This window comes from Leucopleurus acutus (genome assembly GCF_964270905.1).
Source record: "Leucopleurus acutus genome assembly, chromosome: 9".
Lineage (NCBI taxonomy): Eukaryota > Metazoa > Chordata > Mammalia > Artiodactyla > Delphinidae > Leucopleurus > Leucopleurus acutus.
Window position 1 is genome coordinate 41,996,160 of NC_139144.1, and position 25,371 is coordinate 42,021,530.

The 25,371-nt window shown below is 35.2% G+C and overlaps 1 protein-coding gene across 6 annotated transcripts in view; it reads left to right on the plus strand.

The window, feature by feature from the left end:
* Positions 1 to 25,371, plus strand: part of DGKB (diacylglycerol kinase beta) — a gene marked incomplete at both ends in the record, with an annotated part of 637,756 nt that overhangs the window by 537,128 nt on the left and 75,257 nt on the right. The window lies entirely within an intron of this gene.

A 25,371-nucleotide genomic window follows, 5' to 3' on the forward strand; every position in this document is an offset into this window, starting at 1 on the left:
CAGTCCTTGGATATTCTGTTCTGTGTTTTTCAGTCTTCATTCAGATTCCTCCCTCAATTATGTTCAGTTAAGCAATAAAAAGCATTTTCAAAACTTTTGCTACAGTGCTGTCTTTTTTAATGTCTAGAATTTCCTTGGGATTTCTTTATTAGGATTCCCATCTCTCTGCTTATGTTCTCTGTTCTTGCATACTGTCCTCATTAGAGCACTAGCATATTAATCACAGTTGTTTAAAATTCCTCGTCGGAAAATTCCAACATCCCTGCTGTGTCTGGTTTTGATGCTTGCTCTTTCTGTTCAAATTTTGCTTTTTGCCTTTTTCTATGCCTTGTGAAATTTTCTTGATAGAAGGATGTGATGTACCAAGTAAAAGGAATGGCTATAAATTGGCTTTTAGTAATGTGGTAGTGAGTTGTAAGGGGAAGGGAGCATTCTATAGTCCTACATTACGTCTCAGTCTTTTAGTTCTCTTGACTGTGAACTTTAGAAGTATTTTTGCTTTTTGCTCCCTTCTTGGGTGGTTCAGAATGGCTACAGTGGGCTAGAGTTGCGTATTTCCCTTTCACTGGCTGGTTAAGCTCTAATAATACTGCAGCAGGTTAAGCTGTGACTAATTAGTCCATCCCCTCTTCCCAAGACAGGTTTTGTTAAAAAGAACAAAACACTCCACAGAAATCTCTTTCATTCCTATACACTAATGATGAAAAATCTGAAAGTGAAATTAAGAAAACACTCCCATTTACCATTGCAACAAAAAGAATAAAATACCTAGGAATAAACCTACCTAAGGAAACAAAAGACATGTATGCAGAAAATTATAAGACACTGATGAAAGAAATTAAAGATGATACAAATAGATGGAGAGATATACAATGTTCTTGGATTGGAAGAATCAACATTGTGAAAATGACTCTACTACCCAAAGCAATCTGCAGATTCAGTGCAATCCCTATCAAACTACCAATGGCATTTTTCACAGAACTAGAACAAAAAATTTCACAATTTCTATGGAAACACAAAAGACCCCAATAGCCAAAGCAATCTTGAGAAAGAAAAATGGAGCTGAATGAATCAGGCTCCTGGACTTCAGACAATACTACAAAGCTATGGTAATCAAGACAGTATGGGACTGGCACAGAAACAGAAATATAGATCAATGGAACAGGATAGAAAGCCCAGAGATAAACCCACACACATATGGTCACCTTATCTTTGATAAAGGAGGCAAGAATATACAGTGGAGAAAAGACAGCCTATTTGATAAGTGGTGCTGGGAAAACTGGACAGCTACATGTAAAAGAACGAAATTAGAACACTCTCTAACACCATACACAAAAATAATCTCAAAATGAATTAAAGACCTAAATGTAAGGCCAGACACCATCAAACTCTTAGAGGAAAACATAGGCAGAACACTCTATGACATAAATCACAGCAAGATTCTTTTTGACCCACCTCCTAGAGAAATGGAAATAAAAGCAAAAATAAGCAAATGGGACCTAGTGAAACTTGGAAGCTTTTGCACAGCAAAGGAAACCATACACAAGACGAAAAGACAACCCTCAGAATGGGAGAAAATATTTGCAAAGGAAGCAACTGACAAAGGATTAATCTCCAAAACATATAAGCAACTTATGCAGCTCAATATCAAAAAAACAAACAACCCAATCCAAAAATGGGCCAAATACCAAAATAGACATTTCTCCAAAGAAGATATACAGATTGCCAACAGACACATGAAAGAATGCTCAACATCCTTAATCATTAGAGAAATGTAAATCAAAACTACAATGAGATATCATCTCACACCAGTCAGAATGGCCATCATCAAAAAATCTACAAACAATAAATGCTGGAGAGGCTGTGGAGAAAAGGGAAGCCTCTTGCACTGTTGGTGGGAATGTAAATTGATACAGCCACTATGGAGAACAGTATGGAGGTTCCTTAAAAAACTAAAAATAGAACTACCATACAACCCAGCAATCCCACTACTGGGCATATGCCCTGAGAAAACCATAATTCAAAAAGAGTCACGTACCAAAATGTTCATTGCAACTCTATTTACAATAGCCAGGACATGGAAGCAACGTAAGTGTCCATTGACTGATGAATAGATAAAGAAGATGTGGCACATATATACAACGGAATATTACTCAGCCATAAAAAGGAATGAAACTGAGTTATTTGTAGTGAGGTGGATGGACCTAGAGACTGTCATAGAGAGTGAAGTAAGTCAGAAGGAGAAAAACAAATACCTTATGCTAACACATATATATGGAATCTAAAAAACAAAACAAAACAAAACAAGGTCATGAAGAACCTAGGGCCAAGATGGGAATAAAGATGCAGACCTACTAGAGAATGGACTTGAGGATACGGGGAGGGGGAAGGGTAAGCTGGGACAAAGTGAGAGAGTGGCATGGACATATATACACTACCAAACGTAAAATAGTTAGCTAGTGGGAAGCAGCTGCATAGCACAGGGAGATCAACTCGGTGCTTTGTGACCACCTAGAGAGGTGGGATAGGGAGGGTAGGAGGGAGGGAGGGAGATGAAAGAGGGAAGAGGTATGGGGACATATGTATATGTATAACTGATTCACTTTGTTATAAAGCAGAAACTAACACACCATTGTAAAGCAATTATACTCCAGTAAAGATGTTAAAAAAAAAACAAAGCAAAACAAAACACTCTGGTATATTTTTAAATGGTTCCTTTTACCCCCTGCATGTGCAGAGCCCAACAGGATTTTTCTCCGATATTTACTGTGGGAATCTGGTAAAGTTTTTGGTGGTAAATCTTACAATATTCAAAGGACCCCCCTGTGACTGGAGGCCCCTGGAAGTTTTAACTTTCTGAGTTGTTCTCACTGAGCCTCCAGCAATTCATAATTTACCATTTAGCTTTTGCTACCCCAGCACTGTTTCCCACAGCAGTTTTTGCTTGTGAGTTAAGTTCTGCCCCAGTAAGCCTAGACTCCCTACATTTGCCTGTCTCTCCAGTCTTGGAGACCGATTTTCTCTGTGTTCTCCTCTCACTTAGGGATCCAAGAAGAGTTGACTTTTTCAGTCTGTTCAGGTTTTACTTGTTGTTAGGACAGAGTGGTTGACATCTTAGCTCCTTATATATGGAAACAAAAATCCCCAATCTCTGTGAGTTTAAGTTAGTTTTAGTACAGGAGAATCATGAGCCCGTATGAGTTAAAAAAATATATATGGTGGAAAAAAATGGTGCAGTAAGAATGAACTTTCCAAGAACTAACTTTTTCATACCTCCTCCACCAACCATCTCTCACTATAAAGTTACTCTGCTTTTTTGGCAAAGAAAATTAAATTTCATTACATTGTAGTTTATGCACAAACTAATGTTTATTTACTTTTGAATTATCATTAATTACGTATACACTTCTTTTTGTTATTCAGTTCACATATTTTTCTTATAGTGAAAATTATTTGTTTATCTTAGCTTAGGATGGAATACAGCATAATTTATCTCAGTACAATTAATTTTTTAAAATTATTTAAGAACTTTTCACTTAGCAACACACTTCTTGGGAATGAATGACAGTCATTGAACAAAAGATAAATATACTTTGTAGTTATTGATAAAGCAATAGGCCATAACAATTAACCCAGAGAATCTTCTCCTTGGATTAATTAATTTTCTTGCATTTCTACCGTGGTGTAAATTTCATAGAACAAAATAAATGAATGATATATGCATAAATATGCATATACATATCATATATATATTCTTATATATATATCAGTAATGAGAAAATGTTATGAACAAGTGAAATAAGGTACAATGATTAAAATTAGAAAACACCTTTAACAAATAAATAATCAAATCTGATTTTTATATAGAAAATAACTAAATTTATTTGGGATAAATATAAAATGTGTTATACTGCTGTTTTGTGCAATATACAGTATAAAATTATACTTTTACACATATATACCTTGATTTTCTCCTTTATAAAATGTAGGAACCAGACTACATTATGTCTAAGCTTCCTTTAAAATCTTCATTATTATACTAAAAAAATTATATATGCATGTATGTATATATATGTATAATTTCACATACATATATGCATACATATATACATATATACACACACACATATATATGTGTGTATATGTGTGTGTGTGTGTATATATATATATATATTTCAGTACCAACTGATCATTTTCTCAATTTCTTAATGAAATTTGTGTGGTCAAATTTACTATAACTTATCCTAAATGCTTTTCTTCTTAATTCATTGCCACTATTCATAGGAAAATATTTGAAAACACACATACACACAAACAAAAAAGAAAAAAAACTGATGTCAGGTGGTTTTAAGCTTTAATGTTCTTTGTAAGTAACAGAAGTAATGAGTTTTGAAACAGAAAAATTTTTTTAATGTTTAATGCGTTCTATACAGTGGCAGAGGTTGAATGTTCATTTGTCCTGGGAAACCTTACTGTTCATTTTTCTCTTATGATTTCTCTGATTACCACAAAAGACAAAAGCATCTGCCAATTATACTTCTGCTCAGTTCTACTCTTATGGGTAAGGCTACTTTTCATTGTGGGTAGTGCTGTTCAGACAACCATCATCATGATGCATTCAGTGTAGTATTATACATTGTGTGTGCACGTGCGTGTGCATGCACTTATGTGAGCATGCTATCAACGTAGCTCTAAAGAGGTTTTTGGACTACCCATACTAAATTTAGTGTCTATTCAAATTAGAGTCTGCAATTTTACAAAAACATAATGAGATGAAACTCCCAGTCACAAGAGACAGGCCACTTCAGAAGGTTGAAGTTTTAAAATAATAATGAGTACATTTTCTACATCAACATAGAACATGTAGCAACGGGAAGTGGACTGTGTACCAGAGTATGTCCACTAGCAACTTAGTTGTTGTCCTTCAATGTTGTCAGCCTCTATATTTATTTCCTTCAAATTGAGGAAATAATCAGTAGCATGCACTCTAGCTGTTTCTATCCTGTGGTCGCTAGGCAAACAGGCATCAGTTATAAAATAAAATAAAAATAAGTTACAGAGAACCCTGTTGTCAGAGGAATTAGTGAACCACAGAAGCACATGACATAATAACCTTAGTCTTCAAAACCAGAAATTCTCTATGATGCTGACATTGAGAGTTCTGAGCCTAAAGAATATGAGTGATTAAATCACTCTTTACAGTAGCTAATCAGCATAGACAGTGGCTTGATAAATGCTGTCTTAATTGATGATATTCTTGGTAGACACAACTAACAACAGCAAATGAAATTTGCTAAATTATTTTACTTAATATTTTTCAGTAGCACACATAGTTGTCCAGAACTCTGAAGACAGATGTGATCTTCCATGCAAGAGGTGAAAAAGAGTAGATCAAACTTTAACAGGACTTCAAGTTTTAAGTGTCCCATTATTTTTCCTGCGGTTTTCTGTTTTAATGAAATGAATAAATATTACATATATTTATATGAGATGTATATAAATCATTCACGCTTGTTCCATGCATTTGGTATTTGCATATTTTTTTCATATAGTACAACATAAAGGACTGGAACAACAAAGATTGCTGATTCTCTTTCTCCCTTCTTCCTCCTTCCTTTTTTCCCCTCCTTCTTGTGTAATTTTATCAGGGTAGAACCCAGTGAGCCTTAGTTATTCCATACTTGAAATGGAAACTCAATTGACTCTTATTTCCTGATGATTGAGCTTAAAAAATCATTTTTGTTTATTTTTATTGTAGTCTATTTTTCTAAATTTAAATTGGCTAGTTTTTTTTGGCTATTTGCTCATAAATTTCTCTAGTAGCTTGCACATTTCGGAATTGTTTTGAAACTGAAGCACTTAGCCATTATGATTGAGTAAAAATTTAAGAAAAAGGAACCTTTTTTAAAGTGTAAATCTAGTTTCAGTTTCCAGTGTGGTGTAAGTGAGAATGAAGCAACCATATATATCTCAAACCCTCCAAAGTGAGATTTTCTGGACAGGAGTTCATCAAGGTTATGAAAGAAGCATAGTAGGGTTCAAAGTAGAATGGACCAAGACTTTGGTAACCTGTAGTCTAACCCTGGATGCCTCACTAAATAGCTGTAGGTCTTTAGATAAATTATGTAAACTGTAGACCTCAGCTTTCTTATCTTTAAAATTAAATATTTTAACCACATGACCTATTAGCTACCAGCTTTGAAAGTTTATGATTCTAAGTAAATGTTAAAAACAGCAGAAATTCCTCATCTAAAAAGTAATTATAGAAAAAAAAAAGTAATTATAGAAATTAATTGCAATGCCATAATGTATTTTTCACATATGATTCAGCTCATGTATTATAAGTAAGACTACTGGATATCGATAAATATTTGCTAATTATCTGGAAAATTTGGCCAACATAGATTTGGTGAACTATGGATTCAGTTTGACATGTGTATACATCATAAAATAATTACAAAAATATTTACATTATCATTTGCTTTGTGAGGGCTTGATTTTAATCTTTCTTCAAGAAAAAGTCATGAGGCTAAAATTTAAAAGAGAATTATGGAATGCCAATTAAAATATTTAAATGTGTAATTACTTTAAAAAATTGATACTGAAAACCATCCTATCTCTTTATCAATTTGGTTGTAATTCACATTTCAAACCTAAATAATCTACATGCCTTTAAAAAGTGTTAGAATCAGAAAGAGAGAAAATATCTATTTTGCTTACATATGATCCTCTTAACATTCACATGCCAGATGGTGTTTCATATCAGGTCAGAAATAATGAAGGAATCTGGCTTTAAATCTAAGAATCTGGGGTAAAATGAGAAACTAGGGATTACATATTTGTAATAGCATTTTTCCCTAAAATTCAGCCATTTGTAATAATTCTTGATATGCTTCTGTCTATGTGTAGGGGGTTATTTTTACTTATTTCATTTCTATTATACTTTGTTGGGATTCTGAAAGGTTATTTATGTTGTGATTAGATATTTTTTCAATGCTTGGATCACTATAGCCAAGTAATAATTTGACCTTCAGATATTTCTAACCAAAACTCAGTGACTAGTCTAGAAACTAGAAAATCAGTGACTCATGGGGAGGGAAAAATAAATAGAAATTCTATTAAGTATGGAGGAGAGTAATATTTTTCTAATTCATTTCAGAGAAACTAATTATAAAATTAAATGGCCTGAATTCTTCTGCTAAAAAAATAAATTCCCTTTATGTAACAATAGCACATTTCATAGGCATAAACCTGGCTGACTTTAGAGAATAAATTTAGGTCTTTTTTGTTGTAGGGAAAACAGAAATTTGTACTCTTAGTTAACTCATTTTTATTATTGTCTTGATTTCTATCACTTCCTCTTAATAGATCATGTGATTGTCTTTGTCTTTAGCTAACCTGATCAAAACTAATTCATCACAATATTTTACTGGTCACTCTCTTTTTAATGTCTATGTATAATAATTATCTGGTTCTGTAGCTTGACTGCATCCAAGCTGTAAAAAAGGACAAACATTTCAAGTAATAAATGTGGCTGGATTATGTAAATCCAGTCCCAAATCTCAACCGAAAAAAAAGAAAAAAATGAAAGTTTCACTTTTGACATGATAGCACAAAAAGCTCTGTGGACTCACTCCCTAGTGAAACTGATAAAAATTGTTTTAAAAAAATTAAGTCTTCAGAAATGATCCTAGGGGAACATTCAGAGTCTCTGAAGTGGTTCTAAGGAAGGCAAACATAGGTCATGTAATGAACAAATTAAGCAACACTCAAGAAAATCTGCTAGAACTACTGTGCCCTGGCCCATCAATTGAATATTCAGCTCATAAAGTGGAGGTGTTTCTCAGAGAGAAGTATCCTATTGTCCCCACTTCTGCTTCAGAGCTGTAGCTCAGAGATTTTGCAGTGGGGAAAAAAAAAAACATGTTGTAAAATAGAGCGCTCCACATCTCTTCCCACAGGAACTGACTTCACTAGCAATATAATGTGGAGAAGTTTAGAGTGAAGGATGGTCTCAGAAACAGTGGTGGTTATGATAAAAGTCAGTTGGGAGGAGACTGATAGCTTCATTGGAGATATAGACTAAACTTTAAGTTGGGTACTTTGCTGGGGAGAATCAGGCATAGATGCATCTGGAAAGTATCTTCCTTGGATCAGAACAGATTTCAAACAGGAATCTCAGGAAGTATCTTTCTGGATGGTCCCAAGTTTGATTGGATCAGTCCATCAAGCAGTTCATGCCTCAGGGAAAATAAGAGCACAAATAAGCTTACCAAGTATTAGATCTTATTGTGGTAATGGAAGGAGACAAAGAGAACGCTGAAAAAATCATTGTCATCCCAGAGTGATTATAGGTGTATCCAAGTCTGTGTTCTCTGAGGAGCAACATCAGAGGCTGCATGCTAGAGGGTGGGAGTGGGGGGTTGGTAGTAGTGGGAAAATTGACTTCACTGAAATAATCACTAAACAAATAAGCCAATAACAAGCCCCTAGGGTAAGAGGGAAGTACCCAGAGTTGCCAAAGTGTATTATCTAAAGTGTCAAGTTTCCAATAAAAAATATATATATACTAGAACTGCAGAGAAGCCAGAAAGTATGATCCATACACAAGGGGGGAAAAGCGGACAACAGAAACTGCCTGTGATTGCAACCAAAAGTTAGATTCAACAGACAGAATCTTCAAAGTAACCATTTAAATATATTCAAAAAAGTAAAGAAATCATGATAAAAGAAGTAAAGGTGTGATGACAATGTTACATCATAAAGACGTCTATTTAAAAAAATGGACAACCTAAAAGTTGAATATTACATTTTATTCAGCAGACTTACTGAGGATTTAAGCCTGGGAGACAGACTTTCAGATAGCTCTGAGGGACTGTTTCAAAGAGGTAAGGGATATATAGAGTCTCTGCAACAAAAACCAGGTAGGCAGAACATCCAAAGATTACTGTTAACTAAAGAAATACCAGATGTCTCAAGTTGATGAATTTAGCACTTTTCTATATATGGGAATATGCAAGTTTCTGGGCTCACTGAAATCATTTCTTTGATATGCATGCACCTTAACTGTCTTGTTTTTTTTCCATCCTGAATCCCCCTCAGGGTGCACAGTCAGGGCGGCTGCAGTGACTGATGGCTTGATGGCCAGAACACCCTTTGTTTACCTATATGGCAGGCGACATTCTTTGTCCACACAGACAATGTCTATAAGAGGTAGAAATTAGTTTTTTAAAAAGAACCAAATTTAAATACTGCGGCTAAAAGATGCAGTAGCTGAAGTGAAAAATTCAGTAGATTTGAGCTACCTTAGTGGCTTGAAAATTGATTGATAAAGATTATGCAATCTGAAGAATAAAGAAAAAATTAAGAAAAATGCAATGCAGAAAAATAATGAGACACTATCAGGCGCACCAAAATAAGCATAATAGGAGTACCAGAAGGAAAGAAGAAAGAAGCATAAAAACTATTAAAAAAAAATGATGGCTAAAAACTTCCCAAATTTATTGAAAACATTAATCTACACATCTAGGAAACTCAACAGATTCCAAGGAGTATAAACACAAAGAGATCCACAATCAGACACATCACAGTATAAATATTGAATCCAAAGATAAGGAGAAAATCTTGGAATCAGCAAGAAGTAAAACCACTCTAATTTACAATGGAATTCCAGTAAGATTAATAGGTGACTCCCCATCAGAACAGTGGAAGCCAAAAAAAGGGGGGGATAACATACTAAAAGTGCTCAAAAAAAAAATGTCACTAAGAATTCTGTATTGAGCAAAGCTATGATTTATAAATGAAGGCAAAATAAGCATATTCCCAAATAAAAGCATGAGGATTTGTTGCTAACAAACCCACATGATATGAAATACTAAAGAAAATATTTAGGTTGAAAGCAGTTGATCCCAGACAGTAACTTGAATTCACATGAACACATGAAAAACAGTAATAAAGATAATAATGTAACTGTATAATATAGCATATTTATATATTTCTTCTCCTTTCTTAACTGATTTTAAAAGCTATTGTATAAAACATTATACGGGTAATGTATTGTTTGACCTATAACATACACATATGTGATACATTTGGCAAACTTATACAACAGAGGTGAGTAATCTAAGCTGTTTTGGCTAGGAAGTTAATTCCAAATAGTAGCTTGATCCACAGGAACAAATGAAGAGATCCAGAAATTATAAATAAAGTTAATTAGCAAAACCTATACTTATTTGCTCTCCTTTCTTCTCTCAACTTCTTTAAAAGACAGTAAATTATATAATGTAATAATTTTAAATGTAATATTAAAATATTATTAACATTTATAGATATATAATGTAAATAATATGAAAATAGTATCACAAAAGGATAGAAAAGGGAGTAGAGTTACAGGAGTAATACTTTTATGGCTCACTGGAATTGAGTTAAACTAAATTTGAAACTGATTCTTATAAATAAAGATGTATGTGGTAGGGCTCAGGGCAAATACTGACATCACTCAAGAAAATATAATGGAAAAAGTCATTGAAGTAATTAAATCATTAAATTAATTGAAATACTATATTAAAAAATATTCACTTGCAAAAAAGCAGTAAAGAGGTACAAAAAAGATATGAGACACATACCAAAAGAAACACAAACAAAAAAGTAAAATGGCAAACATAAATCCAACTATATAAAAAAGATATTAAATGTGAATGGATTAAAAGCCTAATCAAAAGACAGAGATTGTCAGAAAGGAAAAATGAACAAACAAACTAAAAAACCATAATCCAACTCTGTACTATCTATAGAAGACATACTTAAGATTCAAAGATAAAAAGAGGTTGAAAGTAGAAGACTGGGAGAATATATACAAACAGCAATCACAAGACAGCTGGAGTGACTATACTAACATCACAAAGAAAAACAGTTTACAAAAAGACTGTTTATTAGAGATACAGAGGGACACTTTATAATGATAAAGGATCAACTCATCAGTAGGATATAATTATTATAAACATATGTGCACATAACATAGTGTACCAAAATATGTGAAGCAAAAACTGACAGAAACTAAGGGGGATATAGACCATTCAAAAATAGTCAGATACATATGTACTCTACTTTCAATAATGGTTGATCAGCCAGGTAGAAGCTCAACAAGGAAATAGAACATTTGAACAATGCTATGAACTACTATATAACATCTGAACAAACACCTATATAGAAAAATATCTATATAATATATCTACAACACTCCATCTAACAAGAGACTATACATTCTTCTCAAGAGCACAAGGAACATTCTCCAGGATAGACCATATGCTAGGCCATAAAACAATCCTCAGTAAAATTTAAAAGGCAGAAATAATATGAAGTATGTTTTGTGACTACAATGGAACAAAATTAGAAATTGATAACAATAGACATTGGAAAACCCCACTAATATATGAATTAAACAACATAGTCCAAAATAACCAATAGGTCAAAGAAAAAAATCAAAAGGGAAATTGAGATGAATGAAAATAAAGACAAAAGATTCCAGATTTATAGGTTGCAGTGCTTAGAAAAAAATGGAAAAGTAATAAGGTTGAATATGTATTTTTTAAAAGGGGGAAAGATCTCAAATCAATAAACTCACCTTCCATCTTAAGACAGTGGGGAAAAGAAAGAGCAAAGTAAATTTAAAGCAAACAAAAGGAAGGGGAAAAAAAATAAAGGTTAAAGCAGAAATTAGCAAAATACATAATAGAAAATCAAGGAAACCAAGACCTGGTTCTTTAATTAATCAACAAAATTAATAAAACTTCAGACTGACCAAGAAAAAGAGAAGATTCAAATTACTAGACTCAGAAATGAAGGAGGGAATATTAGTACTTTCCATAAGAAAAAAAAAAAAAGACTATAAAAGAATACTATGAAAAATTATTTGCCAATAAATTAGATCAACTAGATGGAGTGGATAAATTTGTAGAAAGACACAAACTACAGAAATTGTCTCATAAAGAAATAGACAATCTGAATTGATAAGTAAATTAAAATAATGTTAAAATCTACAAACAAAGAAAAGTGCAGGCCCAGATGGCTACATTAGTGAATTCTATCCAACAGTTAATGAAGAATTAGTATTAATTATTCACAAACTGTTCCAAAAAATAAAAGAGGAGGGAGTACTTCCTAACTCATTCTATGAGGTCAGTATTACCATGACACCAAAACCCCACACAAAGACAGAACAAGAAAAGAAAACTACAAACCAGTATCTTTTATGAATATAGATATAAAAATCCTCAACAAAAAACTAGCAAAGCAAATCCAGCAACATATACAATGAATTATACACCATGACTAAGTGTTATTTATCTTAAGAATGTAAGTTGGTTTAACAACTGAAAATCAATTAAAGTACTACATCGTATCACTGCAGTAAAACCAAAAATCACATGATTTTCTCAACGGACAAAGAAAAATACATTCAGCAAATTCTGATATCTTTTCATGATTAAAAACATTCAACAAACTAGTATAAAAATTTTCAACATGATAAAGGGCATCTGTTTAAAAAAATCCACAGCTAATATCATATGTAATGGTGAAAGAATAGATACTTTTCCCCCTAAGAACAAATAAAACGAGGATGTCCACTTTCATTATTTCTATACAACATTGTACTAGGGGTTCCATCTAGGGCAGTTAGGAAAGAAAAATAAATAAAAGGCACCCAGTTGGGGAAGAAAGTAGTAAAAATCTCTATTCTTACATAACATGATCTTTTATTTATGAATTTTTATAAATCTACTAAAATACTATTAGAACTGATAAATGAGCAGGCTTGTCAGATACTAGATCATTATATAAAAATCTGTTGTATTTCCAACATTTGCAATTAAGAATCAAAAAAATGAAATGAAGGAAACAATTTCATTTATATAATAATAGCATCATAAAATACTAGGAATTAAACAAAATTCAAACCTCAACTAATACTCTGAAAACTATAAAACATTGTTGAAAGAAATTAAATAAACTCTAAATTAAATATTTCATGTTCATAGATTGAAAAATTTTGAATTGTTAAAAAGGTAATACTCCCCACATTAATCTATAGACTCAGTGTGATCACTGTCAGAAGCACAGCTGGCTTCTTTGTAGAAATTGACAAGCTGATTCTAAAATTCATATGGAATTGCACAGGATCCAGGACGACCAAAACAATCATGCAAAAGATGAACAAATTTGGAATACTCACACTTCCCAATTTCAAAACTTAGTATAAGGCACTAAGTAATCAAGACAGTGTGGCACTTGGATAAGGATAGACATATAGATCAATGGAATAGAAATTAGAAACCCATGTGTCTCTGGTCAACTGATTTTGACAAGGGCACCAAGACCATTAAATGGGGAAATGAGTCTTTTGAATAGACAGTGCTGCAACAACTGGACAAGCCACCCACATATAAAGAATGGAATTGGAACCTTACCTTATACCATATACCAAAATTAACTTGAGTCAAAGACCTGAATGTAAGATCTAAAACTATAAAATTCTTTGGAGAATACATAGGGGTAGATCTTGATTTCTTAATTTGGCACTGAATTCTTATATAAGACAGCAGTAGGAGACCTTCAAGATGGCAGAGGAGTAAGACATGGAGATCACCTTCCTCCCTCAGAAATACATCTATATGTGGAACAACTCCTACAGAACACCTATTGAATGCTGGCAGAAGACCTCAGACTTCCCAAAAGGCAAAAAACTTCCCACGTCCCTGGGTAGGGCAAAAGAAAAAAGGAAAAACAGGGACAAAAGAATAGGGAGGGGACCCGCACCTCTGGGAGGGAGCTGTGAAGGAGGAAAGGTTTCCACACACTAGGAAGCCCCTTCACTGGTGGAGATGGGGTGGGGGGAAGCTTCGGAGCCACAGAGGAGAGAGCAGCAGCAATAGGGGTACAGAGGGCAAAGTGGAGACAATCCCACACAGATGATCGGTGCTGACCAGCACTCATCAGACTGAGAGGCTTGTCTACTCACCTGCTGGGGCATATGGGGGCTGGGGGCTGAGGCTAAGGCTTCAGAGGTCAGATCCCAGGGAGTTCAGGCCTGGGGGTGGCTGCATGAACAGCCTGAAGGGCGCTGGTGCACCACACCTAGCCAGGAGGGAGTCCAGGAAAGTCTGGACCTGCTTAAGAGGCAAGAGACCATTGTTTCAGGGTGAGCAAGGAGAGGGGATTCAGAGCACTGCCTAAACAAGCTCCAGAGACAGGTGTGAGCCGCCGCTATCAGCATGGACACCAGAGATGGGCATGAAGAACAGACACCCTCAGGAGACCTACACGCAGAGGCGGGGCTAAATCCAAACGTGAACCCCAGGAGCTGTGCGAACAAAGAAAAGAAAGGGAAATTTCTCCCAGCAGCCTCAGAAGCAGCAGATTAAATCTCTACAATCAACTTGATGTACCTTGCATCTGTGCAATACCTGAATAGACAACGAATCACCCCAAAGTTGAGGTGGTGGACTTGGTGTGATTTTCTCTGTATAGCTTTGCTTTTAACATTTGTCCTAGGGTTCTGTCTGTCCATTTTTTTTTGTTTGTTTGTTTGTTTTCTGTTTTTTTTAGTATAGTATTTAGCACTTGTTATCATTGGTGGATTTGTTTTTTGGTTTGGTTCCTCTTTCTTTTTATTTTTAATTTTTAAATTTTTAATAATATTTTATTTTTTAATAACTTTATTTTATTTTGTCTTTTTCATTCTCTCTTTCTTGTTTTCTCCATTTTCTTCTGAGCCACGTGGCTGACAGGGTCTTGGTGCTCCAGCCAGGTGTCAGGCCTGTGCCTCTGAGGTGGGAGAGCTGAGTTCAGGACACTGGTCCACCAGAGACATCCTGGCTCCACATAATATCAAACTACGAAAGCTCTCCCAGAGATCTGCATCTCAGTGCTGAGACCCATCTCCACTCAACAACCATCAAGCTACAGTGCTGTACACGCTATGCCAAACAACTATTAAGACAGGAACACAACCCCACCCACTAGTAGAGAGGCTGCCCAAAATCATAGTAAGTACACAGACACCCTAAAACACACCACCAGATGCAATCCTGCCCACCAGAAGGACAGTATCCAGCCTCATCCACCAGGACACAGGCACCAGTCCCCTCCAAGAGGAAGCCTACACAACCCACTAAACCACCCTTAGCCACTGAGGGCAGACAACAAAAACAACGGGAACTACAAACCTGCAGCCTATGAAAAGGAGACCCCAAACACAGTAAGTTAAGCAAAATGAGAAGACAGAGAAACAGCAGATGAAAGAGCAAGGTAAAAGCCCACCAGACCAAACAAATAAATAGGAAATAGGCAGTCTACCTGAAAAAGAATTCAGGGTAATGATAGTAAACATGATCCAAAATCTTGGAAATAGAATGGAGAAAATACAAGAAATGTTTAACAAAGACCTAGAAGAACTAAAGAGCAAACAACGATGAACAACACAATAAATTAAATAAAAAATTCTTTAGAAGGAATCAGTAGCAGAATAAATGAGGGAGAAGAACGGATAAGTGACCTGGAAGATAAAATACTGGAAATAACTACCACAGAGCAGAATAAAGAAAAAAGAATGAAAAGAACTGAGGACAATCTGAGACACCTCTGGGACAATATTAAAGGCACCAACATTCGAATTATATAGGTCCCAGAAGAAGAAAAGAAAAAGAAAGGGACTGAGAAAATATTTGAAGAGATTATAGTTGAACACTTCCCTAATATTGGGAAGGAAATGGTTAATCAAGTCTAGGAAGCGCAGAGAGTCCCATACAGAATAAATCCAGGGAGAATCACACCAAGACACATATTAATCAAACTATCAAAAATTGAATACAAAGAAAACATATTAAAAGCAACAAGGAAAGAACAACAAATAACATACAAGAGAATCCCCATAAGGTTAACAGGTGATCTTTCAGCAGAAACTCTGCAAGACAGAAGGGACTGGCAAGACATATTTAAAGTAATGAAAGGGAAAAACCTGCAACCGAGATTACTCCACCCAGCAAGGATCTCAGTCCAATTCGACGGAGAAATTAAAACCTTTACAGACAAGCAAAAGCTAAGAGAATTCAGCACCACCAAACCAAATTTACAACAAATGCTAAAGGAACTTATCTAAGCAGGAAACACAAGAGAAGGAAAAGGCCTACAATAACAAACCCAAAAGAATTAAGAAAATGGTAATAGGAACATACATATCGATAATTACCTTAAACGTAAATGGATTATATGCTCTAACCAAAAGACATAGACTGGCTGAATGGATCCAAAAAACAAGACCTGTATATATGCTGTCTACAAGAGACCCACTTCAGACCTGGAGACACGTACAGACTGAAAGTGAGGGGATGGGAAAAGATATTCCATGTAAATGGAAATCAAAAGAAAGCTGGAGTAGCAATTCTCATATCAGACGAAATAGACTTTAAAATAAAGACTATTACAAGAGACAAAGAAGGACACTGTATAATGATCAAGGGATCAATCCAAGAAGAGGATATAACAATTGTAAATATTCATGCATCCAACATAGGAGCACCTCATTACCTAAGGCAAATGCTAACAGCCATAAAAGGGGAAATCAACAGTAACACAATCATAGTAGGGGACTTTAAAACCCCACGTTCACCAATGGACAGATCCTCCAATTTGAAAATAAATAAGGAAACACAAGCTTTAAATGATATATTAAACAAGATGGACTTAATTGATATAGGATATTCCATCGAAAAACAACAGAATACACTTTCTCCTCAAGTGTTCATGGAACATTCTCCAGGATTGATCATATCTTGGGTCACAAATCAAGCCTTGGTAAAACTAAAATCATTTCAAGTATGTTTTCTGACCACAACGCTATGAGACTTGATATCAATTATAGGGAACAAACTGTAAAATATACAAACACATGCAGGCTAAACAATACACTACTAAATAACCAAGAGATTACTGAAAAAATCAAAGAGGAAATCAAAAAATACCTAGAAACAAATGACAATGAAAACATGACAACCCAAAACCTATGGAATGCAGCAAAAGCAGTTCTAAGAGGGAAGTTTATAGCAATACATTCCTACCTCAAGAAACAACAAATATCTCAAATAAACAACCCAACCTTACACCTAAAGCAATTAGAGAAAGAAGAACAAACAAACAAAAAACCCAAAAGTTAGCAGAAGGAAAGAAATCATAACGATCAGATCTGACATAAATGAAAAAGAAACGATAGCAAAGATCAATAAAAATAAAACCTGGTTCTTTGAGAAGATAAACAATATTGATAAACCATTAGCCAGACTCATCAAGAAAAAAAGGGAGAAGACTCAAATCAATAGAATTAGAAATGAAAAAGGAGAAGTAACAACTGACACTGCAGAAATACAAAGGATCATGAGAGATTACTACAGGCAACTATATGCCAATAAAATGGACAACCTGGAAGAAATGGACAGATTCTTAGAAAAGCACAAACTTCTGGGACTGAACCAAAAGAAATAGAAAATATAAACAGACCAGTCATAAGCACTGAAATTGAGACTGTGATTTAAAAATCTTCCAACAAACAAAAGCCCAGGACCAGATGGCTTCACAGGCGAATTCTATCAAATATTTAGAGAAGAGCTAACACCTATCCTTCTCAAACTCTTCCAAAATACAGAGGAGGGAGGAACACTCCCAAACTCATTCTACGAGGCCACCATCACCCTGATACCAAAACCAGACAAGGATGTCACAAAGAAAGAAAACTACAGGCCAATATCACTGATGAACATAGATGCAAAAATCCTCAACAAAATACTAGCAAACAGAATCCAACAGCACATTAAAAGGATCATAAACTGTGATCAGGTGGGGTTTATCCCAGGAAGGCAAGGATTCTTCAATATACACAAATCAGTAAATGTGATACACCATATTAACAAATTGAAGGATAAAAACCATATGATCTGGGGAGGGGGAAGGGTAAGCTGTGACGAAGTGAGAAAGTGGCAAGGACATATATACACTACCAAACGTAAAATAGATAGCTAGGGGGAAGCAGCTGCATAGCACAGGGAGATCAGCTCGCTGCTTTGCGACTACCTAGAGGGGTGGTATAGGGAGGATGGGAGGGCGATGCAAGAGGGAGGGGATATGGGGATATATGTATACATATAGCTGAATCACTTTGTTATACAGCAGAAACTAACACAACCATGATACTATACACAGAGATTCCTAAAGATGCTACCAGAAAACTGCTAGAGCTAATCAATGAATTTGGTAAAGTAGCAGGATACAAAATTAATGCACAGAAATTTCTTGCATTCCTATACACTAATTATGAAAAATCTGAAAGCGAAATATGGAAACACTCCCATTTACCTTTGCAACAAAAAGAATAAAATACTTAGGAATAAACCTACCTAAGGAGGCAAAAGACCTGTATGCAGAAAACTGTAAGACACTCATGAAAGAAATTAAAGATGATACAAATAGATGGAGAGATATACCATGTTCTTGGATTGGAAGAATCAACATTGTGAAAATGACTATACTACAAAAAGCAATCTACAGATTCAGTGCAATCCCTGTCAAACTACCAATGGCATGTTTCACAGAACTAGAATAAAAAATTTCACAATTTGTATGGAAACACAAAAGACCCCAAATAGCCAAAGCAATCTTGAGAAATAAAACCGGAGCTGAATGAATCAGGCGCCTGGACTTCAGACTATATTACAAAGCTACAGTAATCAAGACAGTATGGTACTGGCACAAAAACAGAAATATAGATCAATGGAACAGGAAAGAAAGCCCAGAGATAAACACACGCACATATGGTCACCTTATTTTTGATAAAGGAGGCAAGAATATACAATGGAGAAAAGACAGCTTCTTCAATAAGTGGTGCTGGGAAAACTGGACAGCTACATGTAAAAGAATAAAATTAGAACACTCCCTAACACCATACACAAAAATAATCTCAGGGCTTCCCTGGTGGCGCAGTGGTTGGGAGTCCGCCTGCCGATGCAGGGGACAAGGGTTCGTGCCCCGGTCCGGGAAGATCCCACATGCCGCGGAGCGGCTGGACCCGTGAGCCATGGCCACTGAGCCTGCACGTCCAGAGCCTGTGCTCCGCAACGGGAGAGGCCACAACAGTGAGGGGCCCGCGTACCATAAAAAAAAAAAAAAAAAATCTCAGAATGGATTAAATCCTAAATCTAAGGCCAGAGACTATAAATCTCTTAGAGGAAAACATAGGCAGAACACTCTATGACATAAATCACAGGAAAATCCTTTTTGACCCACCTTCTAGAGAAATAGAAATAAACAAATGGAACCTAAACAAAACAAAAATAAACAAATGGAACCTAATGAAACTTAAAAGCTTTTGCACAGCAAAGGAAAACATAAACAAGAGGAAAGGACACCTCTCAGAGTGGGAGAAACTATTTGCAAATGAAGCAACTGACAAAGGATTAATCTCCAGAATTTGCAAGCAGCTCATGCAGCTCAATATCAGAAAAACAAACAACCCAATCCAAAAATGGGCGGAAGACCTAAATAGACATTTCTTCAAAGAAGATATACAGATTGCCAAGAAACACATGAAAGGTTGCTCAACATCACTAATGATTAGAGAAATGCACATCAAAACTACAATGAGGTATCACCTCACACCAGTCAGAATGGCCATCATCAAAAAATCTACAAACAATAAATGCTGGAGAGGGTATGGAGGAAAGGGAACCCTCTTGCACTCTTGGTGGGAATGTAAATTGATACAGCCACTATGGAGAACATAATGGAGGTTCCTTAAAAAACTAAAAATAGAACTACCATACAACCCAGCAATCCCTCTACTGGGCATATACCCTGAGAAAACCATAATTCAAAAAGAGTCATGTACCACAAAGTTCATTACAGCTCTATTTACAATAGCCAGGACATGGAAGTAACGTAAGTGTCCATCAACAGATGAGTAGCTAAAGAAGATGTGGCACATATATACAATGGAATATTACTCAGCCATAAAAAGAAATGAAATTGAGTTATTTGTAATGAGGTGGATGGGCCTAGAGTCTGTCATACAGAGTGAAGTAAGTCAGAAAGAGAAAAATACCGTATGCTAACACCTATATATGGAATCCTAAAAAAAAAATGATTCTCATGAACCTGGGGACAGGATAGCAATAAAGACGCAGACATGGAGAATCGACTTTTGGGCACAGGGAGGGGAAGGGTAAGCTGGAACAAAGTCAGAGAGTGGCATGGACATATGTACACTACCAAATGTAAAATAGATAGCTAGTGGGAAGCAGCCACATAGTACAGGGAGATTAGCTCAGAGCTTTGTGACCACCTAGAGGGCTGGGATATGGAGAGTGGGAAGGAGATGTAAGAGGTAGGAGATACGGGGATATATGTATATGTATAGCTAATTCACTTTGTTATGAAGCAGAAACTAACACACCCTTGTAAAGCAATTATACTCCAATAAAGATGTAAAAAAAAAAAAAGGACACCAGTAGCATGAGCAGCAAAAGAAAAAAAATTTATAGATTAAACTTCATCAAAATTAAAAACTTGTGCTTCGAAGAACACTATCTAGAAAGTGAAATGACAGCACACAGATAAGAGAAAATAATTGTGAATCATGTATCTGATAAGGGACTTATATCTATAATATATAAAGAACTCTTACATCTCAATAACAAAAAGTTGAATACCCAATTCAAAAATGAGGAAAGGTTCCGAATAGATATTTCTCCTTAGAAAATATACAAATGGCCAATAAGCACAGGGGAAAGTGCTTGACATCATTGCTGATCAAGGAAATGCAAATCAAAACCACAATGAACTACCACTCCCCATCCACTAGGATAGCTAAAATCAAAAGGTGAGATTAATAATAAGTGTTGAAGAAGATGTAAAGTAATCATAACCCTTGTTCCTTGCTGGTTGGATTGTAAAATGTTTCCACTTTGGAAAATAGTCTGGCAGTTCCTCAAATGGTTAAACATAGAGTTATCATATGACCTAGAATTTCCACTCCTAGGTAAATTTCCAAGAGAAATGAAAGCACGTGGTCAAACAAAGACTTGCACATTAATGTTTATAGCAATATTATTTATAGAAGCCAAAAGGTGGGAGCAACCAAAATGTCCATCATTGGAAAAATAAACAAAATATAGTATATTCATGCAATGAATTATTATTCATCCATAAAAAGGAATAAAGTATTGATGCATGCTACAATATAGATGAACCTTAAAAGCACTATACTAAGTGAAAGAAGCAAATCACAAAAGGTGACATATCATATGATTCCATTTATATGAAATATCCAGAATAGGGAAATTTACAGATATTGAAAGTAGATCAGTAATTGCTGGGGAGAGAGTGAGACAAAGAGATTTGGAGATTAGGGACTAAGGGGACAATATGTAAAGGATACAGGGTATCTTTTAGAGGAGATGAAAATGTTCTAACATTTAATATGGTAATTGTGCACATATCTGTGAGTATACTGAAAACATTGAATTGTGTATTTTAAATGGGTGAATTGTATGGTATGTGAATTATATTTCAATAAAGCTGTACAAAAAAAAGTCTCTGTCCCAGGAATGGTGGTTTAAATAGTTTCTCAAAGGATGTAATATTTTCGTGTAGAATCTCCGTAAATGGACAAAAGTATGATCAGCTTCCTCTTACCTTCCTTCAAGCCATCTTTGATTCATTATGGACAAGAGCCACTTCCAAAGCAGTTCAGGTCTTCATTCCCATTAGCATTTGGCCTTTGGTCAATTTACAGCACAAAAAGAGCTTTCTTTGGCAGACAGCTTTAGACCACCAACAAATTCACCTACAGGTTGAGCAAATATCATTGTGGTTTTCACAATTTTTTTTATTAGGATGATATTTTTATATAACGAGTGCTTTTTCAAAATGATTTCAATGTTGAGACACATGATCTTGATCAGGATTTAGAACTTTTTAAAACTCTAACCTTGTAAATATGATTTCAAGTGTCATAGCTAAGTTAGGCCAGAGCTCAGATTTATTATCCATTTGGAAAAGATTTCAAATTCTTTCTCCATTTCCTCTCAATAAACCAATACATTCCTTTTTCTGTTCTCTATTTTGAACACATAAATATTAAATAACTCATATTGAAAATGATCATTCTGTTTGCTCAAATTCTCTTTGAAGACTGCAGTGTTAGCAACAAAAGCCATGTCTGATACGTGTATCTGTGTTTATATGAATCTACCTAACCAAATAAAACTTATCTTATTTCAAAGTCAAATGAAATCTAACATTTGTGCATTAGTAAGGGTCCTAACAGGAGACAGATTAAACACTCAAGTAAGGTTACCTTGAGGTGGGTTTATTCACAAAGGACTTATTACAAAGTACTATGGGTAGGACTATGAGATCACATGCAGTGAAGTTGTTACCACCTAGACCTCAATGGATAAAGGGAGGAAAAAGGAAAAGGAAAGTGGGAAAAAGAATGATGGAGAATCAGCTGCCTTGAGAGGAGCATAACTTTCTGTCAAGGCTCAGTCCACCTGGCAAACTTGTGGTGACTTCACAAGGAGAGAAGGAAGTTGATAACTTCAACTATAAATGGAAATTTTCATATGTCTATACATGGAGGAGTGATGCCATTTTTAAAGACTTGTGTATACATTTCTTTTAGCTTATTTTGAGATCTGCTTTGCTGTTTTCCATTTATGTTCTAGCCAGATCTTTTGGAATTTCCCCTGTGATCTCATCATAGACTATTTTTCTTCCAGTTTTATTGAGATATAATTGACATGTAGCACTTTACATGTTTAAGGTGTACAGCATAATGATTTGACTTACATCATGAGATGATTATCAAAGCAAGTTCAGTGAACATATCTCATATAGATAAAAATTAAAGAAATAGGAAAAATTCTTTTCCTTGTGATGAGAACTCTTAGGGTTCAGTCCCTTAACTTTCATATTGATATATAACATACAGCAGTGTTAATTACCTTTATCATATTGTACATTACATCCCTAGTATTTATTTATTTTATAACTGTATCATCCAATTCCCCCTCGCTGACCCACTACCTCTGGTAGCAGTGAATCTGATCTCTTTGAGTTGTTTGTTTTTGAAGTATAATTTACTACAACACTGTGTTAGTTCCTGTTACATAGTGATTTGGTATTTCTATACATTTCAAAATGAGCACCAGTATAAGTCTAGTTACCATCCGTCAACCTACAAACATATTACATAAGTACTGGCTATATTCCCCACACTGTACATTTCATACTCATGACATTTATTTTGCAACTAGAAGTTTGTATCTCTTTATCTTGCTCACATATTTCTCTTCTTCCCCCACTTCCAGCCCCTTTGGCAACTAGCTGTTTGTTCTTTGTATCTATGAGTCTGTTTCTGTTTTGTCATATTTGTTCATTTGTTTTGGTTTTCAGATTCCATGTGTAAGTGAAATCATACAGTATTTGTCTTTCTCTGTCTGACTTACTTCACTTAGCATAATTCCCTGTAGGTCTGTCCATTGTTGCTGTAAATGGCAAGATTTCATTCTTTTTTATGGCTGAGTAATAGTCCGTTGTATATATATACCACCTCTTCTTTATCCATTCATCTACAGATGGGCACTTAGATTGTTTCCATATCTTGGCTATTGTAAATAATGCTACAGTGAACATAATGGTGCACATATCTTTTCTAATTAGCATTATCAATTTCTTTGAATAAATATCTGGGAGTGGAATTGCTGGCTCATATAATAGTTCTATTTTTAATTTTTTGTGGAATTTCCATACTGTTTTCTCTAGTGGATGCACCAATTTACATTCCCACCAACAATATGTGAAGTTTCCCTTCTCTCCACATCCTGGCCAAGACTTGTTATTTGTTGTCTTTTTGATAGTAGCCACTCTGATAGGTGTCGGATGATAATCTCATTTTGGTTGTTTTTTTTTTTTGCGGTACGTGGGCCTCTCACTGTTGTGGCCTCTCCCATTGTGGAGCAACAGGCTCCGGACGTGCAGGATCAGCGGCCATGGCTTACGGGCCCAGCTGCTCCGCAGCACGTGGGATCTTCCTGGACTGGGGCACGAACCCCTGTCCCCTGCATCAGCAGGTGGACTCTCAACAACTGCGCCACCAGGGAAGCCCCAGCTTTCTTCTTCTTTATCGAGATTGTTTTGGCTATGTTCTGGTTCTTTTGTGTTTCTGTACAAATTTTAGAATTATTTGTTCTAGTTCTGTGGAAAAATGCCATTGGTATTTTGATAAAGATTGCACTGAGTCTCTGGATCATCTTGGGTAGTATGATTATTTTAACAATATTAATTCTTCCAGCTCATGAGCACAGTATACCTTTCCATCTGTTTGTGTTCTCTTTAATGTCTTTCATCAGTGTCTTATAGTTTTCCAAGTACAGTTCTTTTGCCTCCATTGTTAGATTTATTCCTAGGTAACGATTATAAATGGAATTGTTTCCTTAATTTCTCTTTCTGATAGTGCATTGTTAATATATAGAAATGCAACATATTTCTTTGTATTAATTTTGTATCTTACAACGTTACCAAATTCGTTGATGAGTTCTAGTAGCTTTTTTTTGGTGGCGTCTTTAGGATTTACTATGTATGGTATCATATCATCTGCAAACAGTGACAGTTATAGTTCTGCCTTTCCAGTTTGGATTTTTGTTATTTGTTTTTCTTGTCTGGTTGCTGTGGCTAGAATTTCCAATACTCTGTTGAATAAAAGTAGTGAAAATAGGTATTCTTGTCTTGTTACTAATCTTAGACAAAATGCTTTCAGCTTTTCACTGCTCAGTATAATGTTAGCTGTGGGCTTGCCATATATGGCCTTTACCATGTTGAGATATGTTCCCCACCCACCCACTTTGTTGAGAGGCTTTATCATAAATGGATCTTAAATTTTGTCAAAAGTTTTTCCCACATTTATTGAGATGATTATATGGTTTTTGTTCTTCAATTTGTTAATATCCTCTATCACATTGATTGATTTGCAGATTGAAAAATCTCTTCAGCTTTAGTGATTTCCACTATTATGCTTCCCGTTCACTGATCCATTCCTCTGTATCATCTAATCTACTCATGATTTCTTCTAGTGTATTTTGTATTTCAGTTACTGTATTCTTCAGCTCTGTTGGTTCTTCTTTATATTTTCAAACTCTTTGTTAAAAACTTCTGACTTCTTACTCTGTTCAGCCATTCTTCTCCCAAGCTCTTTGAACATCTTTATGATCATTACCTTGAACTCTTCTTTGAGTAGACTGCTTATCTCCACTTCACTTAGTTCTTCTG